The following is a 13,149-nucleotide window of genomic DNA, read 5'->3' on the forward strand; positions in this document are numbered from 1 at the left end:
TAGGGAAATAATTTATGTGCATTGTAAGCAACTAGAGGGGTAAATACCTGTTTTAATTTTTACTAGCAGCCAAAATGATAAACTGCTTGTAAGACATATATGTATGGTAGTGTCTTGGGTGAGGCTTAAGTTAGTAATTTGGGGTGGAGCCTTTGTGTATCTCCTCCTACTGCTCACTCCCAGTTCTTAGCTGGCTACCCAGTATATATTTTAGTAATTCTAGCTATGGATAACCTTTATAATGCCAGGGAGCCTGCAATGCTAACCCTGTCTCTGTATACTATTTTAGCCATAACCCCTCTGTGCTTCTTTTTCAAATCTGCTTTTGTAATTTGCACTGAATGTGAGAAGGTCTAGGGCTTAGGGTAAACCACACAGGATACATAATGTACAACAAAACTGATTTCAAAAATCCAAACACCTTGCCAAGATGCTTACCTGCCTATATGTATTCTTAATGGGACGCTAGCAAATGTTATCCCATAGACTAAAATTAAGGACAAAGGAAGTTCTTTTTGGGCAGTTGTTCAAACTGTCTGACAGTGGCCAAGAACTGACATCACTATATGGCAAGGACCCCATAATTCTGCTTGCTAAGAGGCTGAGGGAAGGGGCAGCATGCACAGTTAGCCTATCATGTTCTGCACAGGAATTATGAACTTGTCAGCATAAAATGTAATAACTCTGCTGATGCAGACTGCGCGTAGCTTCTCTGACAAACTCATATATAAATCTTTGTCAGCAAAAGGATATAGAAAGCCGTATCTACTTTGTAGTTAAAAGCCTGTTTTTCAAGTTTCTTGTCATTCATGTATTTATTAATTATGTGATTTTAAAAGCATTTTGCAGAATGGGTGACTTCAGTGTCTGTTACAATATTTGTGCTAGCTGCTCAAGGTTAACTCCAAAATAAATAAACTGGGAACAGTATTCATAAATGGGAACTGTAATAACTATATAGTGTCATCATTCAGTCTTATGGGATCTGATCAAGTGGAATTAATAAGAGCTCTGCACTTATAGGGCTAGATTACTAGTGGTGAGCTAATTTATTGCACGCCCATAAACAGACAAATTTGTCAGTTTACGGGCACGCAATAAATAACCAGCCATTACAAGTTAGAAAAAAAACGGCCTTTACATAGGGGTCTATGGGGACTGTGTGTTTGCTATAAATATATATGTATATGCCTATCGCTGCGCAACTTACCCCTTCGCTGCGCTAGTTCTCACAGCATGAGAACGAGGCTCACATTGGAGCCTATGGAAGCTCGCTCTTGTTAAGCGCAAATATCGCTTTCACAGAAGCGATATTTTGCACTCAACTTGTAATCTAGCCCATTATCTGTCACAAATAACATAAGGCATTTCAGACTCTCTTGCCCTTCCTCTGTTAAAAAGGTATTTGTCTAGGTTTATTACAGCTGACTGGGCCTCTGATGTTGGGATAAGAATTCATTTTCATGGCCACAAAATACCAACCGTAATCTTATGGTACAAATATCACAAGCTGAGATCACATGAGATTTCACAATCTCCAAGTTTTCTCCACCCATGATATCTAAGTGCAACAATATCTCCCTTTACAATGTCATCAAAAGTTGAATTTTGGGCTTCAGGGTCAGGAATATAAATTAGACATAACTCCCTGAATGCAGAGAGTTGTAGCTCTTTCTGGAATTCAAATGCCTTAACTGGAGCTTCTCCCCCTGCTTTGATGGCAATATTGCTGCGCATTGCTGCACATGCGGCAATACTGTTGCCTCGTTGTGTCCCCCTTTTGTGCAATACATTAGTAGCTGTAAAATTGTCATGGTTATGAAATGTGTTTTTTCCTACATTTCTAGGTGCAAAGTCAAGTGAAGGAAAGCATCTTGCACTAACCAATGGACTGTGGGTTGTATTTGCTTTCAATTCAAAGGGGTAAAATAATTTATTTGTATGTTACTGGCAGCCAAGGGTAAAATCATTGCCTAGGTGTGAAAATATACATGGTATGATCAAGAGTGGGGTCTAAGATGGAGCTTTGGTGGGTAGCATTGTGTGACCCCTCAGATCATCTTGCCCAGTCACCTACAGATTGTCCAGTATTTTTATTGAGGGCAGCTAGCAACCCTAGTTAGAGGCAGATATAGAACAGAGGTCTGAAACCAGAAATATACTGCAAAATACTGGAGAATTGGGAGCTCTGTAGCCATATAGGACTATACACCAACGAAGCAGTGAGAAGGCTTCATGCTATTTTGAGGACACTTAGTGGTTCAGCACAATATAGCTTTCCTTATTATACCTATTCTAAATACTGCACATTTTCATTCTATTCGCTCCAAACAGGGAGCTTTTAGCAGTGCCAGGTGCAACCATGCTAAATATTGAGATATAAAGGAGTGCAGCTTTTCATTTTGTCTTTTAATTTCATTTTGGAAGAAATCCACCCTTAACAGGTACCTTTTGTTATTCCACCAGTATTTGTGCTATGCACTTTGCAAAATATAACAACTATTATCTAGTAGGCCTGGTGAGTTTAAGTGAATATAGGTGTGACAGTTCCCGCTGTGACATACATGGACATTGTGTAAAACAGTGCTTCATCTATTGGTTGAACGGTCCGGTACATTGTGTAACAGATCAGCAAAATGTGTGCTGGGGAAAAAGGCTAATTTGCATATGTTTTGGACAGGGTAACAATGCAAACAGATAGTTGTAAGTTTTATTGTTTATGCCCCCAACTGAATCCCCCTTTGTTTTGTCAGGGCTATATTTTATTATGATGTTGTTGTCTATATGTTTTCCCTATGTTTATGCTTCATGTGGAGTGTGTCACTGTAAGTTAAATGGTGTGTTGTTAGAGGCTAGTCCTGAGTTAAATAAAGCATTATGGGTAGTTGCTTTTGTAATAGTTGGTCTTGCCTAGTTCTTTCAGGGATTACAGCGGCACAGTTTTAGGACCTGCTTTCTGGCTACACTTTACTCTGTATTATTAACAAACAAAAATAGTGATGTTTTGCCAATAAATATAATAGTGATTTTAAACCTTGTTTTCAAGTATTAGTTGTGATTTAAAGGGACAGTGTACTTTAAAATTGATTCCCTTTAATGTATTTCCAATTAGTTGTTATACCAGCTTCAGAGTTTAAAATGTATGGGAAATTGTTTCTTTATGTGTATTTCTGTATATGAAATAGCTGTTTCTGCAAATTAAAAACCACAACCCAATACAGGGCTAGATTACGAGTGGTGCGCTAACTGTTGCGCACAAGCGAAAATAGTTTATTGTTGCTCTTTGTGCGCGTTGGAAGTAGCTCACATATTACAGGTTGAATGTAAAAGCTTTTGCTTAAATTGAACTTAACACGCGTCAGGAGAGCAGGACTACAGAGCTCTGGTTTATTGTTACGCAAGACAACAAAGTTGTACAAAACACATCAACATTATATTTAAAAGACCAGTTACACTCATAATAACACTATCTAATAAAATATTAAAAAAAACTGCAATAAAAAGGGCTCAAAGATATGAGATCTCAGAAGTCAGAAAAAAAGTCTAAATATGTATATATGTATGTATGTATGTAAACAGATGTATTTAAATGTATATTTACAGACATATATATATATATATATATATATATATATATATATATATATATATATACACACATAAATACATATGTACACATATAAACACATAAATACATATGTACACACATATAGACATATATAAGTGCATTGGAGCCCTTTGCAGTCAAGTAGCTGAAAACATGAAAAATATTTATGCAATATTCATATTTAATAACGTGATGAACTATATATTTACTGTAAATATTTCACATTTCAGTGTTCGTCACATAGGGGAATATGTTCTATGTATTTTTATTTAGATATTCCTATATATCTGTATATATCTATACCTATATATATTCACCAAAAATCCATCATAAATATATATATATATATATATATATATATATATATATATATAGTATAGTATATAAATATATATACATATTTATTTAAGAATAAATAGAAAATATGCTGCTATGTGAAGAACATTGGAATGTGAAATACTTATATATTTAATGTTGGGTTAGTGTACTTGAAAAAATGTGATCGGGTTTCCGACTTTCTGTGAATTGTTGGGAGTTAGTTTTCCACCCCCTTTTCGTACTTCATTGAAGACTATGGGGGAATATCTTAAAGAGAATGCGGCAAACAAGTTCAGCACATCAGCAAAACAGACCGTGTGAGCTGTCATGGGGAATATCTTAACGAGGTCGCAATATTCAAAGTTCCGCTTTTTGCGCACGTTGGGTTAGCGCTTGTGTGAAAATGTGTGCTAGACGATGCATGCAAAAAGGTTACTTTTAGCAGAATTTCCACGCCAGCTGGAGCAATAAATAGCGCTCCACTCATAATCTAGCCCACAATGGGTTGAGCTTGAAGTGAAAACAGACTTCTATCTCATATGTCTAATTAGTTACCCCAAGACCTCCTTATCTTCCTTATTTCTGTTTACTCAAAGACCAATACTTAGAAAGAACAATGGAAAATTACCATTTTAGTACCTTTCTGTCACAGCCCGCACTCGGAGCATAATTTAATGTAAAGCGTCATACTTACATATGTTTTTCAAAACCAGTACTTAAGTTCAAATGTTTTCAGTATAGGTGGGGATACATCAAGCAAAATCAGCTATTTCAAATCAGAAAACAAAGGTAAATTAGCTATTTGTAAACAATTATACACTTCAGTAGGTAAAATGCATAATTAGGAATGCATTTATCCTGTGTGCTTCATTACAGACTTTTAAATAAACTTGTCCTGGGGTGGACTGGGCCAGATGGCAGGGTATTAATTTCCCCACGGCTACTCTTGGTGATGGAATCAGGGCCAATGCAGAAGGTGCAATGCCCAGCAGTTTGTTTTTTTCAGCAATCCATTTAAATATATCTCTCTGTCTGTCTGTCTACATGCATATATATATGGGTGTGTAGGTTTTTTTTTGTAGCTGTAGATATATTGACACCATTCTGTCTGTCCCCAAACTGCCCCACTTGTTGACAGAGCTGTTCCTGCCCAGCCCAGTGCCCAAATTAATATGCACCTTAGCTGTGGGTTGCCGCCTGTACACCCCAGAAGTCCTGATTAGCTGTAGGCTGCTCATGCATGTTATAGAAGGGGCCACATAATAACCAAGGATACTGCCAATAAATTTTTTTTCTGATATCAAATATATCATTTTAAAATGGTGGAGTAATATAACCCCCCCCCCCCTTCCCCAGGGCTAAAAGCTGCCAGTCTTCCCCTAATTTACTTGCTACTGAAGCCTCAAATCTTTACAAAGAAATAAGTGATAGAAACAATGAAACTGTAAATGCACAACAATGCATTTCATTCCTTATGGCTCCATATGTGTGTAGGACCGAGACATGATCAGCTTTAAAAATATAGCTGATGCTCAGACATCTTTAAAAAGAACTGGGAAGGGAAGTGTCTAGTGTTTTGTACATATTTTACTGGACAGCCAAGCTGCACATGTTTGTCAACTAAACATATTTTTAGCAAACCTTTTTTATGTCAGAAGGGATTTTCAGTGCACTGCCTTGTAACCTCTATGGCATCTGAAGAGTTAAAATGTTTTAGAGCCCTCGTTGCCAAATCATCTCTCCTTCCAGGCCTTAAGGGAATACCTGTTCCATGTATAAACTAATAACATGAACAAATCATTACACTCTCCCTGCAGTAAAATGCATTTATTACTGTAAAGGGATTTACTGACATGCACATCAATTAGCAGATAAGTATAAAGTTCTATGCAAGTGCGGTAGATATGATCTTTGGCACAGAAGATTATCATTCTTCCCTGAGTAATAGACACTCCAGTATCATAGAAGGTTTTAGCAGCCTTCTCCCATCTGTTTCAGATAGTAGGAGACGTCATACATGTTTTGCTCTCAGATAGGACTCCAATGTTAATGGATTCTATCACAGTGTCATATATCTGTCATATCCACTTCTACTTACTGGATAATTTACTGAAGACAGCTGCCCTTCTGTTGCTTGAGTAATAATGTGTAGCCACCATCTAGTGTACAAAGGGCATACTAGTCTGGCTGCAGCTTGGAATTTTTAGATATTTTTTATAATTTGCAGTAGTCAGAACTATCAGGTGACAAGTACTTAACATACAATCTTATATTCTAATGGCTGAATTTACCTGTATATTTAGCTGATCCAAGTTTTGATATGGGTATATTGCTGGCAGAGGCTATAGAACTGGGGATCCGATCTGTGGTCTGATGTGGTTATATGGCTGACAGAGGCTGCAGAGCTGTGGGTCTGTTCTGTCATCCAATTTAGGCATATGGCTCCCAGAGGCTAAAGGGCTATATATCTGATCTGAGGTCTGATGTGGGCATATGGCTGAGAGAGAATATATATTATGGGTCTGATCTAAGGTCCTACTTGGAAAATGGATGAACGAGGTTACAGTGCCATGGTTCTAATGTCTCATGTGGGCATAAGGCTATAAGGGACTTCAGGGCTATATATCTGATCTGAGGTCTGATGTGGGTCTATGGCTGAGAGAGGATACAGATTATGTTCCAATTCAAGGTCTCACTTGGGCATATAGATGACAAAGGTTTAATTTCTATGATGCTCATGTCTGATGTGGGCATAACGCTAACAGGGGTTTCAGGGCTATATATCTTATCTGAGGTCTGATGCGGGCATATGTCTGAGAGAGGATACAGATTATGGTTCCAATCTAAGGTCCTACTTGGCCATATGGATGACAGAGGTTTCAGATCAATGGTTTTCATTTCTGATGTGGGCATAAGGCTAACAGTGGCTTCAGGGCTATTAAACTGATCTTGGCAAATGACATAACTACAGGGCAAGGGATCTGATCTAAGATCCTTTCTGGGCATACAGATGAGGGGAGCAAGGATGTGATCTAAGGTCTAATGTGGGCATATGGCTCCCAGAGAATACAGACCATGGGTCTTATATTAGTTCTATCTGGGCATGTTGATGACAGAGACTACAAGGCCATGTGCCTGATCAGAGGTCTGATGTGGGCATATGTCTGAAAGGAGCAACAGTGCTATGGGTCTGATCTGAGACAATATTTTGACATCAGGCTGACAGGGGCTTCAGTGCTATTGGTCTGATCTGAGGTCTGATGTAGGCATTGACAGAGACTATCAGGCAGTGGGTCTGACCTGAGGTCTGATGTGAGTGTGATGTACAGGGTTAACCAACCCTTGCAACAGTCACCAGTTTGTCATAGAAAGTGTTAACCAACCCGTTCCACCTTAACCAATTTGTCACAGTCTAGCCACTCCAGGCAAGCTTTTGACCTAGTTCAGTGGGTGCAAGGGTTAACAAACACTCTCTAGTCTGTAGACCTAGAAAAATGGCCAAACTCATTTTTAACGCCACCCACACTAAACTACCTCTGCTGCCACCACTTTAAGATTATTATATGGGGAATCCCATAAATGGGAAAAACCCAAACTACAGATTAGAAATCCCAAAGCACAATTTAGCAAAAATCAATCTAAAAAAACACAGTACTATTATTACCAGTTTCTTTGGTAACATGGTTCAAATATTAGATAACGGCTAAAAGGAACATTTACTATGAACAAAAAAGAGTCAGTGTATTTATATAAAAAAGAGTTAACAAACAAGTATACACAAAAGCAAAACTTTAAAAAATAAAATAAAATAGGAGAAAATATAACAGAACCTAATACTGTATTAGCTTAGATATCTATCCAAAGGGAGCTTGGCAAGGAAAAGATGGTCACGTACACTGTTATATGCAGCCTCCCATGTAGAATGACAATATATTATTTTGCTGAAATCACAGTTAAAAGATAGCCATTGGCCAACCCTCTTTAATGGCACGCCATAAACCCAATTACAAGTCATGGCTAAAGTTATAGGATAACTTATCATTTTAATTATGTAAATACCATACCACATATCCTTATAAGCAATCCCCTTGTGAAATCATGAGGATTATTTTGATACCAAACATGGTGAGTCTAGCATAAGAGATGTCTTAAAGGCATAATATCTAGAAAAATCGTATTCTAATTTGATTAAGATCTAAAGGGCCATGACACCCAAATGTTGAAACACTTGAAAGTGATGCAGCATAGCTGCAAAAAGCTGACTAGAAAATATCACCTGAACATCTCTATGTAAAAAAGAAAGATATTTTACCTCAAAATGTCTTAAGTATTCACACCCCATTGCAAAGGACTTTAAGTAGCAAATCAGTATGTCTGTCCCAGGATCTGCAAGGGAAATCTCATGAGAATTAATCTCATACGATCACAGGAAAAGAGTTCATGACCTCAGCACTGTTGATGCTGATTGGCTGCAGTTCATTTCTTCATTTTGTTTTTTATCTGCAGTTGGACAGCAGCTGAAGTATAACTTTTTACACAGGACTTACTCTGGTGAGCTGATGAAATTGTGAGGTAAAATATCTTCCTTTTTTACATAGAGATTTTCAGAATATATTTTCCTGTCAGTTTTTTACAGTTATACTGCAACACTTTCAAGTGATTTAGCATATGAGTATTATGTCCCTTTAATTGACCTCAGGTTTGTGTCTTCATGGGGACACAGTTTTCTGTCACTCTATGATGACATCTCCGCCTCAAAAAATACCGGTAACTCTCCTGAAAAGAGTAGATTGCATCTTTTCCCCCAGATGTATGTAATAATAACCATTCTTCCCAAAACCTGCGTTTTTTTTTAGATAGTTCTGATATAAATAGAAGATACAGAAATACAGGACACAAAAAAGAAGAAAAATTAACCCCTGACATCCTAAAATCATGAGGTCTTCATGACAGTAAGTATATGGCCGAAAGAGGATAAAGACAACTGATCTGATTAAAGGTCATATCTGGGCATACTGATGACAGAGGATACAAGGCCATGGATCTGATCTGAGGTCTGATGTACACATATAGCTGATAGAGATACAGACCATGGATTTAATCTATGGTCTAGCTGGGCATATGGAAGACAGAGACTACATAACCATTGGTGTTATCTCAAATCTGATGTGGGCAAACTGCTTGCAAGGCCTTCAGTGCTATGGGTCTCATCTGTGGTCTGATGTGAGCATATGGTTGATAGAAGCTAAAGGGCCATAGGTTTGATATGATGTGGGTATATGGCTTACAGAAACTGCAAATTAATATGTTTTATATGACATTTGATGTAGGATACAGACTATGAGGCCTATATATCAAAGGTCTTGCGGACCTGATCCGACAGTGCGGATCAGGTCCGCAAGACCTCGCTGAATGCGGAGAACAATACGCTCTCCATATTCAGCATTGCACCAGCAGCTCACAAGAGTTGCTGGTGCAACGCCGCCCCCTGCAGACTCACGGCCAATCGGCCGCCAGCAGGGAGGTGTCAATCAACCCGATCGTACTCGATCGGGTTGAATTGTGGTGATTCCTGTCCACCTGCTCAGAGCAGGCAGACAGAGTTATGGAGCAGCAGTCTTTAGACCGGTGCTTCATAGCTGCTGTTCCTGGCGAGTCTGAAGACTCTGATGTGGGCATATGGCTGACAGAAGCCTCAGGGCTATGTGTCTGATCTCATTTCTGATGTGGGTATATGGCTTAAAGTAGGATACAGACTATAGGTCTAATGTCAGGTATATCTGGGCATACAGATAACAGATTATCTGATGTGGGCAATGCATATGTCTAAATAAAAAGAGAGAAGCGCTTAACCTGGGAACGAACAATAGCATAATAGCTTGTTCTATGGCTAGTTACCACCCAAGAAGCAGCCTCTTTTTGCTCAACATGTGCATTTCACAGATAAGAAGTTTCCTGAAGTCTATCAGTCTGATCCTAACTTCACAGTACAGTCCAGCCCCGAAATACCAGGCAATCCCTCTCTGAACGAGAGAAACAGCAAAACCCCAGAAGTACATTTCAGCCTATTGTGGGCCTCATCAGTGAGGTGCAGCCATATCCCTCTAGGCACACTGAGCAACGGGTCCACGTCTGGATTCCCGCATCACACTTAGGGAGACTTCCCTAAGTGTCATAATTTGCATAAATAAAAAGAGAGAAGCGCTCAACCTGGAAACGAACAATAGCATAAAAGCTTGTTCTATGGCTAGTTACCACCCTAGAAGCAGCCTCTTTTTGCTCAACATGTGCCTTTCACAGAGAAAAACTTTCTTGAAGCATATCAGTCTGATCCTGACTTCACAGTACAGTCCAGCCCCGAAATACCAGGAAATCCCTCTCTGAACGAGAGAAACAGCAAAACCCCAGACATACGTTTTGGCCTATTGTGGGCCTCGTCAGTGAGGTGCAGCCATATCCCTCTAGGCGCACTGAGTAACGGGTCCACGTCTAGATTCTCGCATCACACTTAGGGAGACTTCCCTAAGTGTCATAATTTGCATAAATAAAAAGAGAGAAGCGCTCAACCTGGGAACGAACAATAGCATTATAGCTTGTTCTATGGCTAGTTACCACCCAAGAAGCAGCCTCTTTTTGCTCAACATGTGCCTTTCACAGAGAAGAACTTTCCTGAAGCATATCAGTCTGATCCTGACTTCACAGTACAGTCCAGCTCCGAAATACCAGGCAATCCCTCTCTGAACAAGAGAAACAGCAAAACCCCAGACGTGGGCATATGTCTGACAGGAAAATAAAAAATGTGTAAGACTGCGCCAAAATAAAACTACTACACAAACTCCAAATTAAATAGAAGTCTCACTAATTCTATAAAAACGTATATATAATAAAATATTAAAAAGGAGCGCTCAAAATGAGCTAAAGTGCGGCTGTATTGGACAGAAGTGTAAAGTGCATAAAATGCTGGACAATAGTAAACTTAAGCAAGCGCAGAAAATTAACCACAAATGCCTAACAATACTACAATCTAAATGCAATGAGAATCGCTACAAATGCATGAAATATGTATATTTGATCAAAAAGAGCTGTAAATAAATTTGATATACAATTTAATAAAGTGCAATTCATATAAATCAAAATTCATAAAACATTCATAAAAAATAATACTTTAAAAAATCATAAAAAATACATTTAATACAATTGATTAAAGGTCAAATAACAATAGGAAATTACAATGTGTGTAAATAAATCAGATACAAAAACAAATAAAATAAAAATCACATAAGCCAAAACAAAATTAAGTGATGATGTGTGTTCATTAAACAATAAAACAATCTCAGATACACTTGTGAATCACGTGCGCATAGAACATTTTCCAGGATCGACCTGTTCCTGGTTGCTGAATCACTCTCTATTTGGCAAGTAAAGCCTGATATTGGAGAGGTCCTGATATCGGACCATGCAATAATTTCTTTAACAGTCCTTTTGAAGAACAAAGGTAATTCTCAGAATAAGGTATTTTCTTTCCCTCGTTCTTTATGTTCTGAGCCTAGATTTCGCTCATGGTTACAAATGAAATGGCATGAATATGCGATGGATAATGTTGAGTATAGAAATAAAATTGAAATTTTTTGGGAAGCGGCTAAAGCTGTGCTTAGAGGAGAGATTGTTGCATATTTAAATGTTCGCTCGAAAAAGATTAAAGCTAGAGAAGTTGCACTGGCAACAAGTATACAGAAAAGGTACATTCAGGTACAACAAGATCCTTCCCAGCAAAACTGGGACAGTTATATTGCTATTAGAAAGGAAAGAGATCTCTATTTAAAACAAAAACTAATAGCTGAGGAATTAAGATTAAATAGATTTTATAGGGGTTTTCATGGAAGGTCAGCTAAATATCTAGCCAGTCTTACTAAATGTAGAAAGAAAAAAAAACTTTATATCTGTCATTAAAGACAAAGAGATTAGACATTTTGAAACAGGGAAAATTTGTGAAATTTTTGCTGCTTATTACCAGAATCTATATTCTACAGTAGAAATAAACGCTGACAATCAAGAGAGATTCTGGTCAAAAATAGTGACCCCAGAAAGTTCAGAGGAGGACTTAAAGGTATTAAATGAACCTATAACTAAAGAAGAAATTAGCAATGCCATTGATAAATTGAAAGGTAACAAAGCGGCTGGCCCGGATGGTTTTCCATCAGAGTTTTATAAATGTCTAAAGGAAGAACTAGTGCCAGTTTTAGAGCAGCTTTTTAATAAATATTATACAGACAATACGCCGATTTCAGCTTATTTTTCAATGGCCATATTGAAGAAAGACAAGGATGTAGAGGACCCAGCCTCTTATAGACCGATATCGGTTTTAAACTCTGACTACAAGATTCTAACAGCCATTCTAGCTAGCAGGTTTGCACTCTGTCTACAAAAACTTATTCATCCAGATCAATCAGGGTTCATGACCAATAGAAATTCTAGCAAGAATATACGTAAACTAACAACTTTTTTGGATTATGCATGGAATCATGAGCAGCTAAATAGAAGACATGATATGGCAGTTTTAACATTAGATGCAGTTAAAGCGTTCAACTCCATAGTCTGGGAGCACTTATTTACATCACTAGGAAGATTTGGTATTAGAGGGAATTTTGCACAATGCATTCATAGAATATACTCAGAACCTATTTCGTATCTAGTGGTAAATGGGACTACTTCTTCTAAAATTCTATTGCAGTGTGGTACACGACAAGGATGCCCATTATCACCCTTATTGTTCAACATAGCGCTAGAACCACTTGCGATTCAGGTGAAAAAGTATCTAACTGGGATCCCATTAGGTTCGTCTTGTTTGAATATATCATTATATGCGGATGATATTTTACTTTTTATAAAAGATCCACAACAATCCATTCCAATTTTAATCCAGTTGTTGGAAGAGTTTAGTTCTTTCTCAGGATATAGAGTTAATACTGGGAAAAGCGAATTGATGATTGTAGGTAAATCACCTTCCAGATTTTCTATTAATGCTTTTAAGGAGGTGGAGTCCATTAAATATCTGGGGCTTGTTCTACATAAAAATCCTAAATATTGGTATATTGATAACTATATCTCTCTATTTCAAAAAATTAAAATTGATCTGCAATTATGGACTTCTTTTCCTTTATCTTTAGCGGCGAGAGTCAACTTAATCAAAACCATAATTTTTCCACGGTTGCTATACCCCCTAC

The sequence above is a fragment of the Bombina bombina genome, chromosome 4 (genome assembly GCF_027579735.1).
Source record: "Bombina bombina isolate aBomBom1 chromosome 4, aBomBom1.pri, whole genome shotgun sequence".
Classification (NCBI taxonomy): domain Eukaryota; kingdom Metazoa; phylum Chordata; class Amphibia; order Anura; family Bombinatoridae; genus Bombina; species Bombina bombina.